The sequence below is a fragment of the Argiope bruennichi genome, chromosome X2, assembly GCF_947563725.1.
Source record: "Argiope bruennichi chromosome X2, qqArgBrue1.1, whole genome shotgun sequence".
Taxonomy (NCBI): Eukaryota; Metazoa; Arthropoda; class Arachnida; order Araneae; family Araneidae; genus Argiope; species Argiope bruennichi.
This window is the reverse complement of record NC_079163.1, coordinates 44,333,315-44,361,296: the sequence shown is the minus strand read 5'-3', so window position 1 is coordinate 44,361,296 and position 27,982 is coordinate 44,333,315.

Below are 27,982 nucleotides of genomic sequence, written 5' to 3'. Positions count from 1 at the left end.
TTTTTATCTGAGGTTGAAGAAGCAAAATCTGCCGTTAGTAAGACTTCTTTTCAGTACTGCAGATTAAAAAGGTTTGACGTTCTTGAAATTAGTGAAATAAAAAAGTTGATTTCTACAAATGAGCCCATCAAATATTACTTACCAGTTGAAGAAATTTTTGATGTCATCGAAAGTGCGCATGTGGCCATAGGACATCGTGGTAGAGACAGATTTAAAATTGAAACTTCAGGAAAATATGCTAACATAACCACCGAGATGATAAAAATTTTTTTATCAATGTGTGAAACATGTCAACAGAAAAAAATATGAAAAGGAAAGGTTTGTTTTCTAAACTTATCATTCACTCAGAAATGAACAGTCACTGTCAAGGGATTTGATTGACATACAATCTCAGACAGATAATGAATTTAAGTTTATTATGGTTTACCAGGACCATTTAATAAAGTTTGTGTTTCTACGACCACTTCAGAACGAAAGAACAGAAGAGGTTGCGTTGAAACTATCGAAGACGAGGATGAACTTTAGAAAATTTTCGCGGATATGAACGCAGAAGAACAAGAAACTGAACAAGCACAGTCAGGGGAGCATATGCTTACTAAGAAGTCAACCAACATTTTTCTAATTAGAGAGGAAGCCAAAGAAAATTTAATAAAGCAAGCCAGACGAAAGCAAAAGATCTCCGATACAACACATCCTAAGGTTGATATTGGAGGTAATGTTGTTGTTCCAATTCCAGATGTTGATTGAGCAAAAACTGATTTGCGAAATCTCATCTGTGTAGTGCTTGAAAAAATAAAGATGGCCTGTACAAAATTGGCACAAAGATGGATGAACAAACTGTATTCGAGATAAGAAATGATATTTAAACTTTAGTATTTAGTAAACTTTAGTATTCATTCAATAAATATAATTCATTCAATTTATATTAACTTTAAATTATTTTATAAGTATTTATACAGTAGATTATATCTATTCAGGGTGTAAGTTTGATACAAAAATTTCCCTGATATTCCCTGATTTTTAGATCTGAATTCGATGTATCGCAACAAATTTTCTTGACTTAAGAACAAATACCGAATCAGAAAATATCTCCGAGAACAGCAGCAAGAAAAAGTGCTATAGGAACTGGGCAAGTGTTCGTTCACTGTTCTTGTAAAAAACACTGTTCTTCAAAGTGATGTTTATGTATGAAAAATGATTCTCTTTGCAATTCTAAGTATCACAGTAGTTTTCTTTGTCGAAATAAATAATCTGTAATAACGGTGGTGTTTTAAACAATATCCAAAGAAAGTATTTTTTTTCTTCAATGATAGGAATTTTCCTCAAATATTAACTACTACTAAGTTTTACTAAGTATAATTTAATATAATAATTTTGGACAGATGCAAATAATTTTGTCTAACAAATCAGTCAAAACACGTACAAAAAAAAAACACACACACACACAAAAAAAAAAAAAAACAATTATCCCTAGCTTTGTTAGTGAGACCGCATTTTTCCTTGTTATTTCGGGTTTTCCCTGGCACTGCCAGTCAGAACGCGTTTTCCCTAGTGAATTCGGGTTCTCCCTAGCGATGTCAGTTAGAACGCGTTTTCCCTAGTTAATTCGAGTTTTGACTGATTTCGGGTTTTCACCGTAGCATATATACAAGATCGTATAAACACAAAATCATATATACAAAATATTTACAAAAAAATACAAAGTATCATCAATATCTGAATCATATAAAAAAAAGTATAACTATAAATTATATGAAATATCAAAGGGGAAAAAAGCTATAGACACATTCTTATTGTGCTACCTTCTTTCTCTCACTTTATCTTTTTTTAGCATTTATAATTGCAATTCTCATCGACCTAGGACAGGGATGGCGAACCAGTGGCACGCGTGCCATAGATGGCACGCGACACAATATTTTGGGCACGCCGCCGATCAAAACAGTTTGCATTTTACGGTTTGAAAAACGGCTTGCTTGTGACTTCATTTGATAAGCTGAATTTGTCCTAATTCGATTGGTTTCAACAATTTATTGAAACCAAGAAAAAGTAGGAATTGATTGAAACAGAAAGGTTAACAAGCAATATAAATAAAAATACCAGTAACGAAATTTTGGAAACATGGAATTCGATTCAAATATTTAACTGTTTGAAGAAGCTGGCTCATTCTATTTTAAGCATATTTTCATCTATGCCTGCGAGTCATTTTCAGACAGGAATAATATTAAAGACTCGCTTAGAAACTGTTTGGCAGATGACTCCAATTCAGCGTGCATTCTGAACATCTTACAATCCTAATATAAATTATTTGTCATCTAATTTGTAACAAAAGAAGTCACACTAATGGTACTTTAATTTGAATTACACGTATAACTAAAACATTTACTACCATACAGTGCAAAATGTATTTTTTCGTAGTAAATAAATAGTTTTGAGTTGTTAGTATTTAGTTTTATTATCTTCCCAAAAATCCCAAGCCAAAATTATTTGATGGCATGTCTATATCTCATTAAACATTTCTTTAGAAAAAATGGCACATGGATCCACATAGGTTCGCCAGCCCTGACCTACGATGTTGGATCAACAAGTTCATGCAATAAACAATTACGATATATTTTTTTTGTGCCAAAACATTCTGTTACGAATTATTGTTTCAGGTTTCTTACCCTTTCCCCCCATATTATGAAATTTTGTGATTATGACACCATTTCAAATTGTAAAACAACTCTAATTGTATAGCAATTCTAATAAAAAAAATCCTTTGGATTTCGATTGATAAAACAGAATTTATAACTATTTTTCGACATTTTTTTTTTCAGTACAGCTGAATTTCCAAAAAAAATAATGTAGATACCAATCTGAAACTTTTTATCAATTATTCCTTTCTATGTAACGCGCTCTGGAGTAGAATTTCAAAAATTTCTCTCAAATTGAAAATGAAATTTCAAGGAAAAAAAAAAAGGGTTTCTTTCGAATGTTCAATTATTTCAGATTTACTCTTTATTAAGTTAATTATCACTGCATTTTATATCTCATTTTATCCTGCACTTCTATTTCCTTCAGCTCACTATCAGTTGTTGCTGCAGGCACTCTACCAACCGACTGCCGATCAGAATTTATTTGAACTTTTCCAGCCCAATATTCACCAGCATTTGCCTATAAAAAGCGTCGAAAAGCGAGAATTACTGAGGCATGAATATTTTGTCAAAAATATTCATGAAAATGTTATATGTAGCATAAAATGGAAAGAAGAAAATGAAAATAGCACAAATAATATAGTTTCGGTTCTAAATTAAAAAAAAAATTAAACAAAATCACTAAAGGATCATCCGGAATTGCTCATATTCAAAGGATTGTGATCATTGTGGGAGAACTTATTAAAACAGCGATTCTCAACTTGTGGGCCACGCCCCCCTAGGGGGGCGCGAGAATATCCAAGAGAAAATGTTATTTTAAAAAAATGATTAACTGACTGAAAGGAAAGCACACATACACATAGAAAACAAAATAAATTTCGACATATTTAATAAATTATTAAAGTAAAACAACATACTTAATCAAAACATACTAAATTAAAAACATTTCATAAACAAATTAATTAGTGACTTCCCTGGGCCTGTCTTGCAGAGCAAAGTTTTTCGAAGGAAGGCTTGATATTAGAAATAGCCACTCTCAGTTCTGTCTCTATATTTTGTCTTCAAAGAAGCCACAGCAGAAAATCCAGTTTCACAAAGGTAGGATGTTGAATGGTAATAGAATGTGAAATGTCCTTGTTTTTAGTGAAGAAAAATCATCCTTACTCCAGCCCAAAATTCAAATAGTGATTTATTACTAAATTTTGTCTTTTAATTTCTCCACTTGTCGTGAAATCTATGAATTTTTCTTCCTCATCAATTGAGAGTCCTTTGGAAGTCTTTTGAAATGGATCCCTAATCCACTCGTAACTTGCTATCAGTTTGTCGTCAGCATGATAATACTTCTTAATATTCTTTGCCAGCATGGCTAAATGATTTTCAATGGTTACAAAACAACTTTTACATGTTCTTCTTCAACCTTATAAATTTTAGCACAATCATCCACATTAATCATTGCAAACATTTTAGGTTTTTTGCTTTAAATTTCTACTCCACAATTTCAATTTTCTACAAAAAGCATTAACTTTATCACTCGTATCCAACATATGTGTATTTGCTCCTTGAAGATTCAAGTTATTTAATTTCTCGAATATGTCGACCAAGTATCTCAATTTCATCACAAATAAATCATCTCGAAAATTCTTGGCCGCCTGTCTGTTTTCTTCTTCTATGAAAAGGACAATTTCTTCGTTTAACAAATTCATAAACACGTTGCAAAAATTTCCCACGTGATGACCATCTTGCCTCGCAATAAAATAGTAACGCTGAATGTACTGAACCCATGTCTTTACAAAGTGCGGAAAAGATTCTAGATCTCAGGGGTCTCATTTTTATATAATTTACTACGGTTGCAACCGTAGTTAACACAATATTGAAACCAGGACTCATTTCTTTTGAAACCAAAGCTCTGTGGATCATGCAATTTGTACACTGAGGTAATTTTTGTTTTACAAGTCCTTGTATACCTTGGAATCTTCCGGACATTCAACGAGCACCATCGGAGCATATTCCGACGCAATTTTTCCATTCTATGTTTGCCTCATTCATAAAATTATTTAAAATAGCAAATAATGCAAGCGCTGATGTTTTGAGTTCTATTGGTTTGCAGAAAGGTAGTTCTTCTACTACTGACATATTATCACAAATTCGATCATAGGAATTAAATGAGAATCTTTATTACAATCTGTTGCTTCGTCAAGCTGTATTGAAACAATTTGTCACGCAACTTCGAGAAAAGCTGACATTGTACATCTTCAGCTATATCACCAATTCGACGAGCAACAGTATCATTTGAAAGAGGTATGGACTGCAATTGTTTTGAAAAATTATCTTCAAACATAGTTTCTACAATCTCAATTGCTGCTGGCAAAATAAGCTCTTCACCAATGGTGTGAGGTATTTTTTACATCTGGTTATTTTATATGAACTTTATAAGAGCCTTTTAAAGCCTTTTTATTCACAGACAAAGTTTCTTTAAAAAATGATTATTGCTTTTTAAATGATATTAATTTTAATTCGAAGAATTCTCTGGGTTTGTTGACGTACTCACTATGAAGCGTTTCCAAATGACGTTTAAGTTTATTAGGTTTCATGCTATCTGCGGCTAACATTTTTGAGCAAATGATACACACTGGTATTTCTTCTTCATTTACTTCAGTACTGGTAAACCCAAAATTTAAGTATTCTTGAGAATATTTCCTTGATTTTATTTTCGGAACCACGTTCGTCTGTGTACTTGTTGATGCTTGACTATCGTCTAATGCTTGCTTACTTCCGCTTGAAAATTTATCCATGAGTCTGCATAAATCTGCTGCCGTGAATATTTAATATGGTGAATTGCAATTAACAAGAAAACATATATAACATACTCATTCACGATAGATTCGATAGTGACAGAATTGTCGACTCGAATGAGACTGGCTGGAATTGAAACTTGCGTTATCGAACATTTTCCTTCTTCCTATGAGAAAACATTTGCTCCGCGAATGCTCGAGACGGCATCGGTTGTGTGGATTCCCTTCCACAAATATTGCTTATTTTTTTCACTTTTGTCATGCTTCTGCTTTATTTCTTTCATTGTTCGAAAAAATGCATTCCCAATTTCTAAATTTAGCTCACCCCGTCTAGGTTAACTTTCATTTACGAATTTTCCTACTTTCATATTCTTTTACGTTATCTTCCTGTTTTGCTTCCATTTCAAATATAATATTTAAATTTTCTCCGTTTTCATTCGCTTCATCTGTTCACCGCCCGCTTGTCCAAAATGCAAGATATGGTTTCTCGCCAACGTTGGCTTACTTTTACTGTTCTTTTGGCAGTTAGTCAAAAATAATTTAAAAACAGAATCCAAAATACTCAATATACATTATTATTGTATACATTTTATTGTAAGCGGGGGGGGCAATTAAAATTATGATTGAAAACTGGGCCACGAATACTGAAAGGTTGAGAAACTCTGTATTAAAATCAGTATTTTCAAATCATATAAGAAAATATAAATGTACAGAGCAAGTTAAAAGTTTATATCCTAGAGAATGTGAGTTGTGCTTCCAATTCTTATTCCTCGATGTCCTGTTTATCAAATCATTTAAAACGCTACAAACCCTGCAAGCCAAAGGTTTATGCTACTTTAACTTTCCCCAAAAAACTATTGTAATAATTTAGTGGAGTCTATTACTAATCCTCAAGCAGAAATTGTAAGAAAGTCCAAATTATGTTTAGAGGCAGTTGAGACAAGTTTGGATAATCCCAATATTTAAGTTATAAATGTGAGAACTCTCCCCAGAAGTATCTGAACTGCGGTAAGTTTTGTAGCAGTAATGAATTTTCTAACATACACAAAAAATTGTACCATTAAGAAGACATAGAACATATTTTTGTACAGAATACAGTGAAGTTTATGATAGTTCATGGAATTTAATAAACGTATTAACACTGTGTATGATTAAAAAGCTTTAAAACATATTCTTTCAATCATATGATAACTTTTAAAATTTCATCAAAGTCTGAAACTATTGGTACTCATACTTTCTTTTATAAAAGTCAACTAGTAAAAAATATATGGGGGAAAAATGTTCTATAATTATTTATGTCAACTTTTTCACCCATTACATCAGTCAAGGATTAAATCAAAGGTAGAGGAAAACTGTAAACGCAAAAATAAAAGCGGGTATTCTCTTTTAATAACAATTGTCCCGTTAAAATTTGCATATGTGAAAAGAAAAATTTTATGCCTGTTATATATTATCCCATTCATATCATAGAGATCATATTTGTTAAGAAAATATTAAATATCAACTCCTTAAAGAAGGTACTCTTTCTTTAATTAAATCTTAATCATTACTTTCCTATCCTGTTTCAAAAATTGCAAGTTTATTGTGTGGCGAAGTAGAATGACAAAATAGAGATGCATAATTGATTTTTTGAATAACAAATAATTTTGCTATTGTTATTTTTAAATATTTATTCCACATATCTGTTATTTTAATCATATTATTAATAAAAATTATTACTTAGTATTAAATATAAAATTTATTAATTGTAATTAATACTTAATTTACTAATTTAAGTAACGTGTGATTGTATTAATTTATGTATTTCAGCTTACATCTTCAATCTGATTTTTTTCAAAACTATATATTTAATTTCTTTAATGGAGTAAACCATTATCTGAAAAATTTGAATTAAATATATATGTCATTTCTTTAAAATGTTTACTTTAGTTCTATATTCTATCTAGATGGCGCCAGCAATAAACAGAATATATGCAAAGTCATGTTACAAGCAATTAAAAATGATTTGTATGGAATAGTGCATCATCAAATGTGAATATCGGAAAGTCAAGGTCACTCTCATGAAGTGGAGTGGCGACTTCACACTTTCCAGTGAAGTTACCGCTCCGATAAATTTCAGTGATATGCAATTCAATGATACGATAATGCCAAGAATAGCCGGTCCTTTCACTTTTCAACCCATTCACAGATTTCTCCTTTTCTGTTTTGTTCGAGAACTTCCATTGGACAGATCGTATCGATTGTTACTTTCTATCGTGACCCAAAACCTGTAATCGAAATATCATCAGTAAGATCTTATGAAGGATTTGAATCACACCCCTGTTTGAAAAGTATTGATCACTGGTATTTGTGACTTTATGATATTGTAATTACCGCTCGTAAAATATTCGTCATCCCTATGACAAAATAATAGAGATTTTCTTCCCATAAAGGATGCCATCATATATCATAAACCTGTACAAAATTATTGAAGACACCTACGTAATGCAGTGCAAGCAACTAGCAATGCCGTCTGTTTCGTGCATTATTATAGAAAAATTAAGGAAGAGCCGTATAATCCTATTTTAATTTTTAAACTACAGAAAGCAAAAGTTATTTGGGCCTTTCATATTTAGATAATTTGCCAAATTATAAATGTTTTTACGCATTTACAGACTAAAGCACAAAAAGGATATGTTGGTTAAGCACCCAGATAAAATTCTTCGTATTGATGCAAATCAGGGCGCAAACGTCTATGTTTTTTATCTTCCTCGTTGCATTTCAGGATGAATATGGTCAAGAGAAAAAATCAATCAATATCCTGTTGCACATTTAATTACTAAGGCGTTAGACTATCATACTTTAACTGCTTTATTTAAAAATTTGCATTAATGGATTCCCAGTCTGAAAGTAAATACTATTATCACCGTTGACGATGGTGTTTTCTTTAAAGCAATTTATCTGTATTTGGTTCAAATAAATACTAAATAAAACAGCGTAATTTTTAACACTAAATAAAATAACTACTATGCCAATGGCACGATTTCCCTACTTGAAAAAAGACAATTAACCTCAAAAGTGCATGATAAAATTCCCGTCAAAATATTATATGAATTATTAAAAATAATGTTGGAAGAGTCTGAAAGAAATTTTGAAAATAACCTTTCAATGTTTATCAATCGCAATTTAAATAAATGACAAAATTTTACTGATTATTTTGCTAAATATTATCCTAGGAGGAAAGAATTATGGCAGACCTGTTTTACACAATTTCTACAAGGTACTAATAAGTACCTTGTAGATAAATACTAATAATTATTCTTTCATAATCATTGAGCGTAAGTATAATAGGCTAATAGATGAGCTTATTTCAACACTTGAGGATGTAAAGGGATCGTTTTTTAAAATATTCTTGTGATGTTCCAATTAATGTTCCTACATACTCAAAATTCATTAAAACTGTTCAAGAGAAATACAACAGGAGAGTAAATTCATCAAATATGACAATCATTGGGAAATTAAACCTCTATCTGTGACGGGAAAGGTATATACGGTAAGAAGAATTGCAGATGCTTGTGTTTTATTAGGTCACCGTTGTTTTAAATGTTCAAATATTAATTGTGCGGCACTTTGTAGACATTGCATAACTGTTCTTGCGAAGATAGCAGCAATCTGTGTAAATGCATTCATAAAACACACTTACTGTGTTCTGAACCTAAAATGCACGCAAAGAAGGATTTTCATAAATTTGATAATGTAGAAAATAATTCAACAATTATTTATGACTTTTTAAATCAAAAATTAAATACTTACATGCTATCTACTATTGAGAGTTGCAGTTTGAAAGGAGGTAGAATGCAAAAAGTTATAATTCTTCAGATTAAAGAAATCATATTGAATAATCTAGTTAGTTGTTTGAATACTTCAGGAGCTTTTATGCATGGGGTTTTGAATTTTTTAAAAAAAAAACTGTTTCTGTTACACCTCAGTTATATTTTGCACCTAACCAGAATATTAATCCTCAGGTTAAATATTTGAAACTTCTCAAAGAAGTACAGCTCAGTCCATGAAAATAGAGTAAAAATCAACAATTGAATGAAGCACTTTTTAATGAACCTAATAATCCAATTGAACAAGATGCAGATGGAAAATCTTATATTATTGAAAATTCTGAATGTATTAATCTTGATGCGTTTCATAAATTTAACAATTCATAACATTGCTCTTTAGTTTGGCATGCTGAAATCGTTAGATTCATTCGGTACAGTCAAATAAGAGAAATATTAAAATTCAAATTTCAAAAAGATTTCACTCTGCGATACAATCATTGATGTATTTAAATTTGCATTAGCTAGGAAATTCAAAAATTGCAAAGCTATAGAATCTTCACAATTTTCTTTTGATTAAAAATCAAAAGAATATATTCTTTTGATTTTTGACAGATATATCTGTCAATTTTCTTGAATTCCAGGAACAACAGATTTTAATTTTTTTATTACTTCTGTAATTTCACTCTGCACTTTAATTATAGTTGATATGAAAAATAAAATCTTAGAGTATTTAGACCCATTTTATAATAAGTTAGACAAATATAACTTAACTTTAATAAAGCAGTGTGTAATATTAAATAATTATCTCAGTTCAAGTAGCCATTGGCAGATTGTTTTCCCACCTCATACAGAGCAAACAGTTGATTGTCTACATTAGTTACTATATGTATCAAAAATTAAATAACTTATCACTGACTGTGAATTTCAATATAGTTACTTTTAGAGCATTAATATTTGCGCATGTCACTGCAGCTTAAATTTTTAAAAGCTAATCTTTTTAATTATATTTTGAGCAACATCTTGGTTCTAATTTACAAATTAAGCATTTCTTTCAGTAATAATTAATACAAATGGAAAATGGACTGTACACTAATATTTTAAACTAATAAAATTCCCAATGATTGAATTCAATCAAGTTGAATGATTGAATGACAATCAAGTTATTTGATTGTCTTGATGTTTTGCTTTCTCTTCAGCTTTCCACTTTTAGGAAATTCCTCATTTGTAATTTCAGCTTCAATATTGCTCAGATGACAATTATCAATGCTGCATTGAAGTGAGAATGGAGAACCTGGCTCCAGAAAAGTATATGGAATTTAAGTCAACAACATAAATTAGAAGATTGTGGTGTGAATGCTGGATATTATTGTGCATTAGGGTGGAACGAAAAAATCAATTTTGATCTTCAATTTGAAATAGTGCGGAAAAGTTTCCTTTTGCTGTAGATAAAATAAATTATAAATATGAAAAATATTGGAATAGATCTTGAGGTGCTGCAAGAACGTCGAAATTTCATAAAATGGAAATGTTTGTTACATTTTAAAGTTTTTTTTACGAAATAATCAACTTTTAGTTTTTAATTTGTGATAGCGCGGAAAAGTTGCCTTTTGGTATAGATAAGATAAATAAAAATTATAAAAAATATTAGATTATATCTTGAGGTACCGCAAGGACGTTAAAGTTTCATAAAAACACACGTTTTGAAACTTTTTAAGGATTTTTGCGTGCCTCGATTATGAAATAAAAAGCTTTCATTAGGCATTGTCATATGAATAAAATTATGAAAACAATTTTACTATTGCACTGGCATGGCACTGAGTCGTAATCGGGGCGGTTGTTATTAAGTTAAGGCGGAGATTGGTCTGTTCTGGTGACAAGGACAGGCCTGGTTTCAAATCAGTAGCTTTGCTGAGTTTAGTTGAGTTGGAATCTTGCTCCGTATATTGTGTAACTGATTAACTTAACTTATTTGTTAGTTTGTACGCTTGTGTGCTTTGCTGTAAGTGAAAATTGCTCAGTCTAAATTAATGAAGACAAGACAAATATCGGAGTGTTCTATTTTTGGGAAGTTTAGTATGAAGTCAGTATGAACTCACTACATACGAATCAAGTGCTACTGTTATATTAGACATAACTTCAAAATTGCGTCAGAAAAGGATCCTTCTATAAGCGAAATAGGAGACACTTTAATTCCCATAATTGAACAAATATGGTCAAGAGTTTCTATTCCCGTTGCTGCTATCAAAAGAATTTCACAAATAATAAAAGCTTATCATGCTAAATACAGGAATTTATTGAAGTCTAAAAGCAGAAAATATTCAGATAAGTTCAGATTTCGACCTCACTGAATTTAGAGAAGAAGTTAAACGTTTCTGACTTGTATAAAAGGAAAAAAAAGTATATCAGTGATGAAACAAAAGTTTTTAAACGATCAACGCTTAACAGGAAAATGGTTATAGGTAATATTGATATAGCTACCACAAGCGCTTTGAGAAAGAAAGAAGCAAGAAAGAGTAAAGAATTAAAGAGAATAATTGAGTTTAATCAAGAACGGATAAAAAGTACTTGTGTATCTGAAACGATTACTGGCGACAACGGCAAAGCTGAAGAACAACAATGTGCTTTCCAAAAAGAAGCAAACCAACCAGATCAATCAAATAGACAAGAAGAGATGTGGGTGCTACCAGGTGCTTGTGTGGTTTAATATTAAGTTAAAACCTTCTTGTAATTATGGTTCCAAACATCTTTTTAACCTTATCTCATATTCACGCTATGAATCTGACGATCTCAAGAACGTTATAGAGTAGATAATTCAAAAAAATGGATACTTTGCTGCTTCAGAAAATATCTTTTTGTCCAAGCTAAGTGGTTCACATAAAATTCAAAGTGAACTTGGTTTACGACGTGTTTTAAAAGCAAGAACAGAAAGTAAAGACAGAGTCAGGAAGTTTAATGTTCCAAAATTAAACTTAGATGCAAAGGATTACATCGACATGATCTCATGGTTTGAAAATGACGTAATTGAACCACTCTTATTAAAACATGTTTCCAATGACTCTCTGAAAGACTTTATACGGAAGGCTTCTGAAACTGAACCAAATAGTATAGGTGACTCGGTTATCGACTTTTCCCAGCTTCCTTGTCTCATGCAAGCAGTGGAAAGAGCTATGAAACTGGTGGCTCAAAATATCTGGGGTTTAATCGCAAGAGAAGGATACATAAGAGCAAAAATTGACTCACATGTGATTATGCCAAAATTTAATAATAAAAAAAAACCAGTTTAATGTGGCAATGAAGTAGAAACAAAAATTTTGCAGCTATAGCCTTTGTAATCATTAAGGATACAGAAGTTTGCATTTGTCACAGCATTTGACATAAAAAGTATATTTTTTAATATTATACTTTGTAATTAATAATTTTTCCAGTTATGATGCTTATATGTGTATTTAAAATCATCTTTTGCAACATTATATGAACGAAAAATCCATAATTTTTTTTTTTATCAAAGTTTATAATTTTTCAATTTTTTTACAAACTTTAAGTTCTTTACGACACCTTTAGATATTGTTGTATTGCAACCAAATTTTTTTATTCTTTTTGAACCTAAACGTTAACTTTTCCCTACTATTACCAAACTAAAATCTAAGAAAAAATTTTAAAGACACATTTTAAAAATTTCCATTTTTTCCATTTTTTTACAAATTTCAAGCTTTTTGCGGCACCGCAAGATATTGTAATATTTCAACCAAATTTTTAAAAATTGTTTTTGAACCTAAAAGGCAACTTTTCCACGCTATTACCAAACTATTACAAACAAACTTATACAAACTGCCATTTTCGTGTCACCCTATTGTACATGCTTTTGAATTTGAGTGAAGAGGTAAAAATAATTGGTAAGTATTTATATTGCTGCTTGCATTATTAAAAACTTGGATTTGTTTTGTAATATAGGAATAACATTTACAATAGTTGGATTTAAGCGACTGTATAAACTTTTTCCAGCTTTTGCTTAAGCTTTAAACTTTTAAGAAAATTCTTTAAGAATTTTAGATCCAATTGAAGTAATAAATTCTGCATCAAAACAAGAATGGAGTATTAAGTTTTTTTTTTAATGTTCAGGAACCTTTTACCATATTAAAGGTGGAGACGTTATTCAGTGTAAGCTGAAATGTACCGCAAGTTCTCGCGAAATAACAGCGAATAAAAATTCAATTAAAATATTTTCTTTTATTTACAGGTGATAAAATTTCCTTTTCGGGAATTGAAAATGAAATAATATATTATAAAATTGTTCACATTTTCTTATTTTTATTGATTATTAAAAAGCAACTTAAAGGCCTTATGCTTTGTCTGAGAAATCTTATAGAAAATATTTCGGCGATAACTCTAAAAAATATTACAGTTCAAAACGAATTTTTACATCATCCCAACAATATATATATATATATAAGAGGGTTGGAACTTTAATAGTGGCAACACTGCTCTAAAAACGCCACGCAACAAAACCAAAGAATGTTACGTGTACCACACGTTAGCTACATACCTACCTTACCTCTCAGCAAAAATACTCGTCCTTCCTACGTCACGTGCATGCGGAGTGACGCGAAGAACTGATCCTTGTATTAGATGGCGGTCTAAAGTAAATGTTGACAGGATGTTTTCAAAACAAGAACAAAGAAGTTGGATAAAAACTGAATATGCCAGAAGTCGTACAGCATGGCAATGTCATTTTGGGCTTCAAGAGACTTGCGGGGAATCTGTTTTACCTTACAGAACTGTTGCAAGATGGATAAAAGCCTTCAATGAAGGACGCCAAAATGTGGCAGACATGCATCGGTCAGGTCGTCCTAGTGTCAGCGAAGCAGAAGTGCATGCTGTTGCCACACTAATGGGCAGTGATTGATGCCAAACCATTCTAGAGCTGGGCCCTCAGACAGGATACGACTGCATATGACTGTGCTGCACATTTTGAAGGAACGCCTGGGCATGAGAAAAATTGCTTCACGATGGGTTCCACATCATTTGATGGAAATGCAAAAATGGCTTCGATACGATACTGCTCGAACCCACCTGGAGCGCTATGAGCTCGAGGGAGAGGCTTTTTTACGCCGTATCATTATGCTGGATGAGACTTGGGCCGGATCGTACCAGCCAAAACTGAAATGCCAATCAAACGAATGCCGTCATTACGGGTCAACGCGAAGTTCGACATTTCTTCAGAACTCCAGCAATGTGAAAGTTATGCTGATTCTCGTGTACAACTGTGATGGTGTCATCCTAACGCAGCGTTTCTCAACCTTTCAGTATTCGCGGCCCAGTTTTCAATCATAATTTTCATCGCCCCCCCCTGTTTACAATGAAATGTATACAACAATAATTTATATTGAGTATTTTGGATTATGTTTATAAATTATTTTTAACTAACTTCCAAAACAAGAGTAAAAGCGAGCCAACGTTGGCGAGAAACCACATCTGGCATTTTTCCGAGGGAGCGGTTCACAGATGAAGCGAATGAAAGCGGAGAAAATTTAAATATTACATTTGAAATAAAAGCCAAACAGGGAGATAACGTTAAAAGAATATGAAAATAGAAAAATTCGTTAATGAAAGTTAAGCTAGACGTGGTGAGCTAAATTTAGAAACTGGGAATACACTTTTTTCGAATAATAAAGAAATAAAACAGAAGCATGCCTAAACAAAAGAGAAAAAAAAATAAGTAATGTTTGTGGAATCGAATCAACACGACCGATGCCGACTTGAGCATGCGCAGAGCAAATGTTTTCTCATAGGAAGAAGGAAAATGTTCGATAACGCAAGTTTCAATTCCAGCCAGTCTCATTCGAGTCGACAATTCTATCACTATCGAATCTATCGTGAATGAGTATGTTATATATGTTTTCGTGTTAATTGCAATTCCCCATATTAAATATTCATGGCAACGATTTATACAGACTCATGGATAAATTTTTAAGCGGAAGTAAGCGAGCATTAGACGATAATCAATCATCAATAAGTACACAGACGAGCGTGGTTCAGAAAATAAAATCTAGAAAATATTCCCAAGAATATTTAAATTTTGGATTTACCAGTACTGAAGTTAATGAAGAAGAAAGGCCCCTGTGTATCATTTGCTCAAAAATATTGGCCGCAGACAGCATGAAACCTAATAAACTTAAACGACATTTCGAAACGCTTCATAGTGAGTATGTCAACAAACCCAGAGAATTCTTCGAATTAAAATTAAAATCATTTAAAAAGCCATAATAATTTTTTAAAGAAACTTTGTCTGTGAATAAAAAGGCTTTAATTGCATCTTACAAAATTTCATAATAAAATAGCCAGATGTAAGAAACCTCACACCATTGGTGAAGAGCTTATTTTACCAGTAGCAATCGAGATTGTAGAAACTATGTTTGGAGATAATTTTTCAAAACAATTGCAGTCCATACCTCTTTCAAATGTTACTGTTGCTCGTCGAATTGGTGATATAGCTGAAGATGTACAATGTCAGCTTTTCTCGAAGTTACGTGACAAATTGTTTTCATTGCAGCTTGATGACGCAACAGATAGTAATAAAGATGCTCATTTAATTGCTTATGTTCGATTTTGTGATAATATGTCAGTAGTAGAGGAACTACTTTTCTGCAAACCAATAGAACTCAAAACAACAGCGCTCGCATTATTTGCTATTTTAAATGATTTTATGAACGAGGCAAACATAGAATGGAAAAATTGCGTCGGAATATGCACAGATGGTGCTCGTTCAATGTCCGGAAAATTCCAAGGTATACAAGCACTTGTAAAACAAAAATCGCTCTCAGTGGGTCTGGACACATTGCATGATCCACAGAGAAGCTTTGGCTTCGAAGGAAATGAGTCCTGGTCTGAATATTGTGTTAACTACTGTTGTAACTGTAGGAAATTATATAAGAATGAGACCCCTGAAATCGAGAATCTTTTCCGCACTTTGTAAAGACATGGGTTCAGTACATTCAGCGTTACTATTTTATTGCGAGGCAAATCGCGTGGGAAATTTTTGAACGTGTTTATGAATTAAGAGAAGAAATCGCCATTTTCCTAGAAGAAGAAAACAGACCGGAGGCAGAGAATTTTCACGAGGGTTTATTTGTGATGAAATTGAGCTACTTGGTCGACATATTCGAGAAATTAAATAACTTGAATCTTCAACTCCAAGGAGCAAATACACATATGCTGGATACGAGTGATAAAGTTAATGCTTTTTGTAGAAAATTGGAATTGTGGAGTTGAAATTTAAAGCAAAAAAACCTAACAATGTTTGCAAATGTAAATGATTGTACTAAAACTTACAAGGCTGAAGAAGAACATGTAAAAGTTGTTTTTGTAACCATTGAAAATCATTTAGCCATGCTAGCAAAGAATTTTAAAAAGTATTTTCTTGCTGACCACAAACTGATAGAAAGTTACGAGTGGGTTAGGGATCCATTTCATAAAACTCCCTGAGGACTTTCAATTGATGATGAAGAAAAATTCATAGATTTCACGACAAGTGGGAAAACTAAAATATAATTTAGTAATAAATCATTATTAGAATTTTGGGCAGGAGTAGAGGATGATTTTTCTGCACTAAAAACAATGGCATTTCGTATTCTATTACCATTTTCAACATCATACCTTTGTGAAACTGGATTTTCTGTTGTGGCTTCTTTGAAGACAAAATATAGATCTCGGCTAAATATAGAAACAGAACTGAGAATGGCTATTTCTAATATTAAGCCTTCCTTCGAAAAACTTTGCTCTACAAGACAGGCCCAAGAAAGTCAATAATAATTATTAAATTTGTTTTTAATTTAGTATGTTTTGATTTAGTAAGTTGTTTTACTTTAATAAGTTACTAAATATGTCGAAATTTATTTTGTTTTCTATGTGTACGTGTGCTTTCCTTTCAGTCAGTTAATCAATTTTTACATAATATTTTTTCTTAGATATTCTCGCCCCCCTCTCTAGTGTGCTCGCCCCCCTCTAGCGTGCTCGCGCCACCATAGGGGGGGGGGAGCGCCCCACAGGTTGAGAATCGCTGTCCTAACGCATACCGTTCCCCTACAGCGGACCGTCGATGCGCAGTATTACTGATCATTTCTGAAGCACCATCTCAGACCAGCTTTGAGAAAAAAACGGCGAAACTTTCTGCAGAACGTCCCTATCATTTTGCTTGATAATGCACGGCCGCATGCAGCGCAAGCTGTGGCTGATTTGTTCAACCAATGGGGTTGGGAAGTACGTTACCATTCACCATACTCTCCAGATCTAAGCCCTTGTGACTTTGACGTAATTCCTAAAATGAAGGAACCACTTCGTGGCATTCGCTTCAAAACTGTTCCAGAGATTCTTGCGGCAGTAGACCGGTCCATTCGAACTATCAATAGAACAGGCGCTGCTACAGGTGTTCTGCGCTTTCCACATCGTTGAAACGGGTTGCACACAATGCTGACGACTATATTGAAGGACTGTAAAACATGGTGACATGAATCACTTTTGTATTCCATGTAAATAAATAGTTGCCACTATTAAAGTTCCAACCCTATATATATATATATATATATATATATATATATATATATATATATATAATATCATAGTGTAATTTTTAGCACATGTATCTGTGAAATAAAATAATTATGAAACACGATAGTTTCTAGAAAAAATCAATGCAAGGGAAAGATTTCTGTGATTTTTAAAAAATATATTTTATTAAGTCGATAATTCTGTGCTATTTAAGGCTAATATGATTTAACATACACAGATTATCCACTCTAATTGATATCCAACAGCCGGTTTCTAAGCCTTTAGTCCCACATCCAATAAGAAAAATGGTCTAATTGAAATAAATAATTATATTTTTTATAATTTGATTCAATAAATGTGCTGATGAATTACTAAGTTTTAAATTATTATAGAGATCCTCAGTCCTATGAGTCTTATTTAATAAAGATTTTTTTAGACACTAATAAAAATAGCCCCCCCTTTTTTTTTTGGATAAAAACTGATTTGAAAACCATTGATCTAAAAACTGATCTGAAACCATTTTATGAAAGAGCGTTATTTCAAATAATTTTATTGACCACTTTGAGGAAAATACGCATAACAGCGCTTGAGGTTTCTCCAAGTATGAGTGGCCTAAAATAATAAAATTGTTGATTCTCCTGAAGCAATGATGTTCAAAGTTCAACTCCTTCAGATGTTATAGCAGAAGATTGAAATTTAATTGAATATTTCGTTTAATTGAATGACCGACATCTCATTTGGAATATGCAGAATTATTTTTATAATATCCTAGTTCGTGTCTATGAAGCCATAATCTCCCGGCTGTGCATTTGTCCTAAAAAGAATCCAATACCTATGATGAAATCGCTCATATTCTATTCAAAATATATTAGATTCGGTTATGTTCTACTACTCCTTTACGTTTCAAGCTCTGAATTCTGCGACATCTCGTTTTTAAAATCAAGATATTCAATAATTATTAACTTATGTTATATATTTTATTTCTGTTATAATTTCATTGGAATAAATTTTGCCCACTAACGTATGAAGCGTATACAAAGAAATCCAATATCTACATGTTCTCAGGGCAGGATAATACAGAAATTTGAAATAACTGGACAACTTGGCATTCTTACACGTTGAAGGCGAAAGCAAATCTCATCTTCTAGAGTCGGAAATGAGGTTACCACGATCGTTGAAGCCAGCAATTTGTCACCGCATGATAGTGTGAGTGTGCCAGCTGTTTCCCGTGTATTGGATTTGCTTTATTACGTAATATGAAAAATCATACGGTGGATTTTGCATATTTTGAAGAGAAACTACGAATGGAATCCAAACCTCATAGGACAACGGCACTGTCATATGCTAAGGATTCTTGTAATCTCACATCTTCAACTGCATGGATGTCTTCAGGATGTCATTTTCATGCAGGATGGCTCACTTCCTCGCATTGATCGTCATATCAAGCGATTGCTAAGACAGCATCACAGACGCACGAGTATTCAGCCGTCATTTCCCACTACCATGGCCTCCTCGTTCATTGGATATTATCCCTACGACTTTTGGTTGTAGTGTTTCCTGAAGGATAATATATGCTTTCAAACGCCGACATCTGTGATAGATTTGAAGGACAGCATGCGGCACCGTGTTCGTGATATGCCAGGAGACGTACTCCGATCGGTAGTGAAAAATATAGCCCTGTGATTAGAGAACGTTGTTGAACATGAAATGGAGGTTTTAATGCTACTTTCCCCCATTATTTACCATTAATAAAGCATATTAAATATTTTTATGTGTGTTACAGAGCCATCTATAGGTAAAGGTTATACTCATATTTTTTTTTATTCAATAAATGTCAAGCGCTTTATTTGAATTATCTGTAGTTCAAATTTTCTCATTTATTTTAACAAAACGTATTCTAATGCCCTCTGAAGTGGGAAATTTATTTCTTGTTAATCCTGTATTTGCATTTACCTTCAATCCTCACTTACTCGCTGTAAGGAAGTGAATTTGCTCATTTCTTTTTATTATATCAACCCTCTCACATAATCCCGCCTACTCCAATATGATTGACTGCTGTCAAAGTTTAATCCATCAGCTGTTTTCATGAATAATGCGCGAAGCCCGAGAAAACTTCTTTTAGTTCAAAAGTGTAAGATTTCTGCCGATGGAGTGGTCATTTCTGTTATAAATCGAGGAACAGGTTGGTAATTTTTTTCTTTTCGGTATTAATTCATTGTTTTTAAAATTGATATATTTATAATATCATCGGATTACAAATGAAGCCTTCTTGGTATTTAATTCACGGTGATCAATCAGATCTCGATGATAGATTTTGTTTATCTTTAAATTTTCAATTTATTGTTAAAATATGAAGGATACAATAATAAAAACGAAAGCTATAATAAAATTATCACGTGAATTAGCAGAATATAAGTCTCTATTTAATTCACAGAACTTTCTTTTTAGTATGTAAATTTAAATGTGTTTCAGTAAGCATTTTGATAAAAATTATCGAATTGGGTAAAATGTCATTAATACAACTCCACATTTTACATTTTTATTACATCAAGAGAATAGAAGAGAGAGAGAGAGAGAAAATAAAAAGTCCTAATCTAGGGTGGATCCTAGCACAGCCACCTCTTGGCGTCTTTTTGAATTCTCGCCAAACGAGTGGCGATAACGGCGCCAATGTGGCAACCTACATGGATTTTTTAAAATTTATTTATTATTTTATTATTATTTATTTATTAGTTTATTTTATTAGTAAATAATCAACCTAGAACGGATTTTTTTATTTTTATTTTATTTTTTATTCTATTCTATTTATTTTATTATTATATTTATATATTTATTATATTATTACTATATTTATTATTATTTCTGACCTTCAAGTATCGTTTTTTAATTGAATATTCACTTTTCAAATATTCAATTAGTAGTCAACTTGGCGAGATTTCAAACAAGTCGCCAAGAGGTGGGCCCATCTAAGATTTTACCCTAGTCTATAATTTCTTTCAAAAATAATAATGGAAAAATTACTGAATTGTTGCATATCAACAATTGCTCTTTAACAGTTCATTTATATTCACTATTCGTTGATTATTATTTCAACACTCTTCCCCATCTAAATTATTATTGTTTCATCTGGTTTGCAAAAAGCTCATAATTTTTCAAAATTTTAAAAAAAGCTGTGAAATTTTTATCTGTGCTGCAGCATTATATCGATTCAAGCAAATTTTCGTACTTGTTAAGAATTTCAATTTCGTAATCAACACTCAAATCAAGGTTGAAAAAAAAAAATATCCATGTTTCTTTAAGAATTCAATTTCAGTGAGTACTGGTTTGTGTCTATACAACAGATTTCAACCAAGGCCTTTAACAGTCCCAGGTTCTGTATAAATACAGCAAGAAATTCCATAAACATCAAATGGAATTTCTTGTTAATTCTAGTTGAAAATTAAGGATTGGTGAATTCTATACTTTAATGACATAAAACAGTGCAATGATCTCACTAAATGAATATTTTTGCATACATTTAAACATTTTGGTTCAGGGTCAGAGGATGTTCAAAATATAAAGTGAATGATAACATGAAGCAGTATTCACTGTATGTATAACTTATTAGCCAGATTTTGAAGTTAATGTCTCATTTTGAATTATTTTTGCAATATTGCAAGGAATTCAAAAGTAATGACAGATTATTGTATTTTAAAAATCTTTTTAAAATACAATACAATTACAAATACAATTTACATACATTTACAAATACAATTTATAAATTTTTTAAATGATTTTTTTAAGCATTCATTCAGAATTTTATGTCACAATTATTTTAATATTGGTGTTTTAAACATAATCAAAAAGAAATTAAAAGAAAGATATTCCTTAAATTTTAGTGGACTAATATATGCAAATAATTCATTCAGATATAAAGGGGGTTTTTAAGAAGGGGTTGTATTTCAGAATTGATAGTATATTAGTTGTGATGTGTATTTCTAAATAATTGAGCTATATTGAGACCAGCAGCGATTAATGTGCTAGATAAATTGTTTTTTTCTTCATATTCTTTTAAATAAAAGCTTCTTAATACTTTGCATACCAAAAAGTGATAAGATATATTATTATAACTATGTGAATATAAAGATTTCCTTTATTGCTTAGAAATCTCAGAAGTAATTGTAGGTCTGTTATTTCTTAAAAATTAATGTGAAAGTTTTTGTTGTTATATTACTTTAAATATAATAATTATCCAACAAGAATGTAAAAATGATATATCCTGCATAGGTAAAAAGGATTAAAGTTTGAACAATAATGATTGCAGATAAGATTATTTAGAATTCTAAAGTAGAATTGAATTTTGGCATCTTGTAATTCTTTTAAACTCTTCTATATTATCCCCAAAAAATCTATATAATTCACAGATTTTCTCTCTTATTGACTAAATAACATTTCATTAAACCTATATTTATTATTACAAAATATTCCATTTGTATAGTCATACTTACTTGGAGATGAAAATGAAGTCACATGTAAAAGAGATTACAGCTCAGGTAAAAAAATTTGACGACTCTAAAAGAATTTTTTTTCATATCTGATACTTATAATGGCTACAAGTAAATCATTAAAAGTCATTATTATTGGCTGCACATATTTAAAAATTGTTCTTTATGTGTCTCATTCTTTTAGCATAACTGATTTGAGTATAATGAAGATATTGCTTAGAATGTTACATTTGATTATCTATATCTTGTCTAAGTTAGCTATAAATTAAAATAATTTTCAAGCTTAAAATGGAAATAATCTTTAAATTTGGAACAAATTCTGATTTTAAAACTGATATTAAAGGATGGGATAACATTGGGAATGAGCCATTAAATATTATCAAATTTGGTCATAATTTTTTTTCTATGTTTAATATGAACATGGTTAATTTCCATAGTGAGAGAGTGCTCTTTAAACCATCATATTTAATGGATGATTTTGATTTAATGCCTATTTACATGCATAAATTTCATTAAAACAATATCAATTTTAAAACCAAATTGAAAATTTCAAGACTGTTTTCACTTCAAAATACTAGTTTAAATGCTCTTTCAGTTTAATTAAAAGATTTTCAGAAAAGGAACTTCATACATATGCTGAAGTACTTTAATTAAAAACTCTGCATAATTATTTCAAAATAATATTTTCGTCAGAATTTTCTATTAAACATTTTGTTTAATGTGAATATACTAAATCTTGCAAAACTTGAAAAAAGGTTGATGTAATATCATAAGTGAATAATTTTTATGTGTTAGTTTTTTTTTTCTATGTACATTAGTCTTAAAGTATATCTTGATTTTATTTTAAATATAAGATTTATTCATTACTATTTGTGTCTATATCTTATTATTTGCCATATGGTATGTAATGCAATTCAAAATATTGCCATTAATTTTATTATTGCATTTGTTTTTCTCCTTTGTGATAGTAGAATTATTGCACGAGACAAAGAAACTTCCCTTGAACCACTTCAAGTAGTCTGGATAGACAAAAAAAGAGGAGCTACTGTGAGGAATAATGGTCTGTATAAACTTTCAATTACTAACAATGCTTATTAATAAAAAGATAAATTATTTATTGATTATCTTTAAAATATTTTATGTATGGTGGCAAAGAGTAGCTAGTTTGAGCAATACTTCATTTTATTGCTAACTTCCTTGTCCTGTAAGTTACACTTCTCTTATATTTAGTTACATTGTCTTTAGTAATGTTAATTTGAGTTTTTTTAAATGTAATTTTGTAATAATTATCTTCAAATCTGTGGAAATAATGTTTATTAAGAAGAGAAAATAATATCCAGGAGTTTTAATCAACACTTTGTAACTATTTTTGGAAGAGTTTTCAAAGTAAACTTTATCTCAGTTTCCTTTTATTTCCTTTCCAGACCAAAAGACCAGTGCTTTTTAAAATTTTATTATAAAAATTGAAATATTCTGTGGGCTTTAGTTGAAAATTCTGTTTTTAAGCAGTACAGCCCACAGGGCTTCATCCTTCATTTTTCCATCCTCCAAGTTTCCTTTCTGATGATTATATATAAGCAAGGAAAGAAACTTTAGAAAATTTATAGTTATGAAAATATATTTTATTCTTCAGTATGTGCAATTTGATATTTATTATGAATTAAATTCTTAGACCATTTAAGTAATTTAGTTATGTATTTCAAATTTTGCTGTTAAAAATACTTTGTGTAATTTTTTGAAATTATTTTTCCTATGTGGATAAAACTTTTGATTTTATTTTATTTAGGCTAATTTGTTGAAAGCACTTGAGCAGTTACAGACTGGTGTAAAACAAGGAAAATCTTTTCAATCTTCTGTAATCACAAATCGTGTATTAAATTTGGAACGCAGCAAGTGCCCAAACATTTTTCACGAAGACATTACAACTTTCACTTCATTAGATATTCATTATAAAGAAAATGAATAGTAAGTAAATTTTTGTCGTTTTATATATCTATTATATTTTTGAACTTGTTCAATGATTTTTTTGTTGAATTAATTTTTTTGGAGTTTGTAGAGGTTCATTTGAAGGACTTTTTTTTTTTGTATTAATTATCACTTGGAAAATTTTCTGTTACCTCAGTATGTTATTTACATGAATATGGGGTGGGGGTAAAAAAGTACAAATCTAAAATTAAGATTATAGAAAAAAATCAGCTAAATACATTTTTAGAAATTTCAAATGAATTTACTAATTCAATCAAACATCCAACAATTATTTCCTTAAATTAAATGAATTTATAACAGATGAGCAAATGTAGAATAAACAATTGTTATATCATGTATCAACATGCAGTTTTATGTATGTATAATTTACTTCAGAATTGGTTACACAATATTTACACTTAAACGTTTACTTTGTTTAAAGCCTGCTCATACTTTCTCTAGTTGTTGGTGCATTTGTTTGGTAAAATATATTTTATTAGAATGTCCAAATTTTAACTTCTATAGACTGAACTGATTTAGTACAAATACCATCATCCCAAGAGAAATGACACACCTCATTCTGTTTTTTCAAGATATAGGTTTTTATAAACTCTTTGAGCAAATTTTTTTACTATCGGCATTTTAATGAACACTTTTTGAAATTATTTGACTTATTAATGAACTATTAATTAGCAACTGAAATATATATATATATCTTATGTTTGGTGCAGAACAGTTAAATATTGATTTTGTACCAAAACACACTACTCAACCAACCATATATGGGTATGATATTAGTATTCTTTATGTTTTAGTTTTTCTAATTTTTTTAATCTAGCCAAATAGTTTGTTTTTAGTATATTGGCAGTTAATTTCTTTTTTTTATTAGTGTACACTGTAGAGAATATTTCTGCCTGTAAAAATGTCTTTTCAACTTTCAACCTTTTTTTTTTTATTACAGATAAACTTTAGAATCATACAATGCATAGTTGTGGAAAAAAAAGCAAATTTTCACTCATCTTTACTCTAATATCATTCATCATGCATTCTTAAAAAAGATATCATTTGAAAAAAATGAATATGCTATTAAAAGATTTTAAATATGGAAGTTACAGAACATGCTGTTTACGTATTGAAATAACAAAATTTCCTGCAGCGAACACATTTTCTTCATTAAATTTGAAAACTTAATCCTGGAAACCAAATTTCATTATTCTTTGTTCATTTTGAAATTATGAGCTAAGTTTTGACTCTCTAACAATGATAAAATAAAATTTTGGACTTCATTTTTATTTTTCAAGATAGGAATAATCAATTTGAAACTTTTTTTTGTTATGGAAATACTAAAGTGTTCTACACATTTTGCACTGGTTTATCACTTAATAGTAACTTTTAACATGCAATATAGCTTGCCAAAATTAGTGTTTTAATTTTTGAATGCTAGCACACATAAATTTTAATATAAATCAATGTGCAAGGCAATTTTATGTAAGTTTGCAAAATTTCAATTTTTTCTTTTAAGCAGTAGAAATTTTTTTATTTCCTCTAAAACATAAATTTTAGATGTTAACATGATGTTTAAAATACATTTATAAATTTTAAGTGTTGATAGCTTTTATTTGGCATTTAAATGCATATTCACCATGTTTGTCATGAGTGTCAATATTTTCCACACTATTGTTTTGTGAAAATGCATAAAAAAATTTGTATCAGCCAAAAAAGGCAAATCAAAATGAAAGTGCTTTCCTTTACTATATCTTATTAATAGTCCCTACTTCTTGCATAGAGCCAGTCTTTATGGCATTTAGAATTTTTACATTTTAATTTTTAAGGTAATTTTTATGTACATTACCACCTCATTAAATATCAAACACAAGATGTTTAATGAATTGTGGGTATTAATACTTCATAATAAATATTTCAATTCAAATTTCAACTCTATATTTCAATTCAAGGATTATTTCTATTTATTTAATATTATGTTTTACATGTTCAAGATTTCTCACAATACTCTCAAATATTGTAAAAAATATCTGCCACTATACTAATTATTATAACATTGTATACAATCTTAAAAGGAATGAAATTGAATCATCAAAACATCATAAGATTATGTATTTAACATTAACTTTTTGAATGCACAATAAATCTTCCATTGATTCCATATATATACGAAAATGAACTATTTGATATACGTATTCTTGTATGAAATAAGTTTGGCGATTTACCATTAACATTTCAGATTGCCACAATTTTTGTCGTGATTTAATTAAGCAATTTTTAATTTACATAAAAATAAGAAACGTTAATTAAATTTTCAGCTTTTATATATTCTGAAAACTCCACTCAAATATAATTTTTGCATCATTATGAAATCTCAAAAATTATCTTTTTAAACTTATAAATTTAGATATTGTGAAATATTTCCACCATTTTAATAAATTTTTATAAATATTAATATGACTGTAATTTGCAACTGTAATTAGTTGAAACTTTAGTCCAACCTTCTCATTGTTTCATCAAACCTTTTCATTGTTTTTTTTTTCTCTTGTTGAAAAAAATCATTGCAATTGCTTCAGTTTTTTTTTTTCCTTCATTATTCTTAGCATATGATAATTTATAGTTCAAAATTATATTTGAGTTGCTATGCATTTTTTATGTAGATATATTATTTAGATTGTTATTATATATATATATATATATATATATTCCTAGAATTATTTAGCTGTGCATTTCATTAGATGCTTGATTTCATTCAAGGTAAAAACATATGGATCAATTAATTTGTAATAATTCATTCTACTTTGTATTGAATTAATTAATACAAATTATTGCAATTTTTATTCATGTTTGATCAAAATGGTAGATAATTTTCATGTAATCTAGAAAGCCATTCCACTTAATTCTAATGAGTGAACCAGTTGGTCGCTGAAGGTGGCTAATTTGTAAATCATTAAAAACCTTTAAAATCAATACAAGCTTAATTTAAGTTTTTTGTAAATTAATTATTCTCACAAGAGAGGAGTTCTTAAGAATTTAGAGAACAACCTTTTAAAAATGACATAATGTTGGCTGTCAATAGATTTTACGTTGGTTCAAAATTTAAATCTAACTAAGGCAAACTTTTTTCTTTTTAGGAAAAAGTACATAAAAATTTATCAAATCAGCAGTTGCAGTTTAAAATTTTAACAACCATATTATAATAAAGGAGTTATCAATACATAATAAAATTAGAATTAAGCACATCCTTATGGTTATTAATGCAATAGATATATTTACAAAATTTCAAAAGAAATATTTAATTCATTATACCAATGCCACATTCTTTGTTTTACACTTTTTTTATTGAATAATTAAATTTAAAAAAGTTGCACTGTAATCTTAAATTTTACCGAATATTTAACGTCATTCTAAGGCTGGTTACACACACAGCGGATTATTCCGACGCGGTTAATTTACCGCCACCGTCATAACAACAGTACTGCATTGAACAATATAAGAGCTTATACATGTGGCGGAAAAATAAACGCGTGGTCAATTTGCCGTTGGCGGATGCTGTGCAGACGTCGGCTGCCACTGGCGCCAACGGTATTTTGACCGTCGCAGTCCAAATACTGGCGTACATAACTAAATGCAAGCTTACACACACAGCGATTTTTTAACGCTTCGAGTTGCTTTTTCACAGTGAGTTTTGCCGTCTTGAGTGAAACAATTTTTCTTTTAGCATCAATAGGTTTTCATCTATTATGAAGATG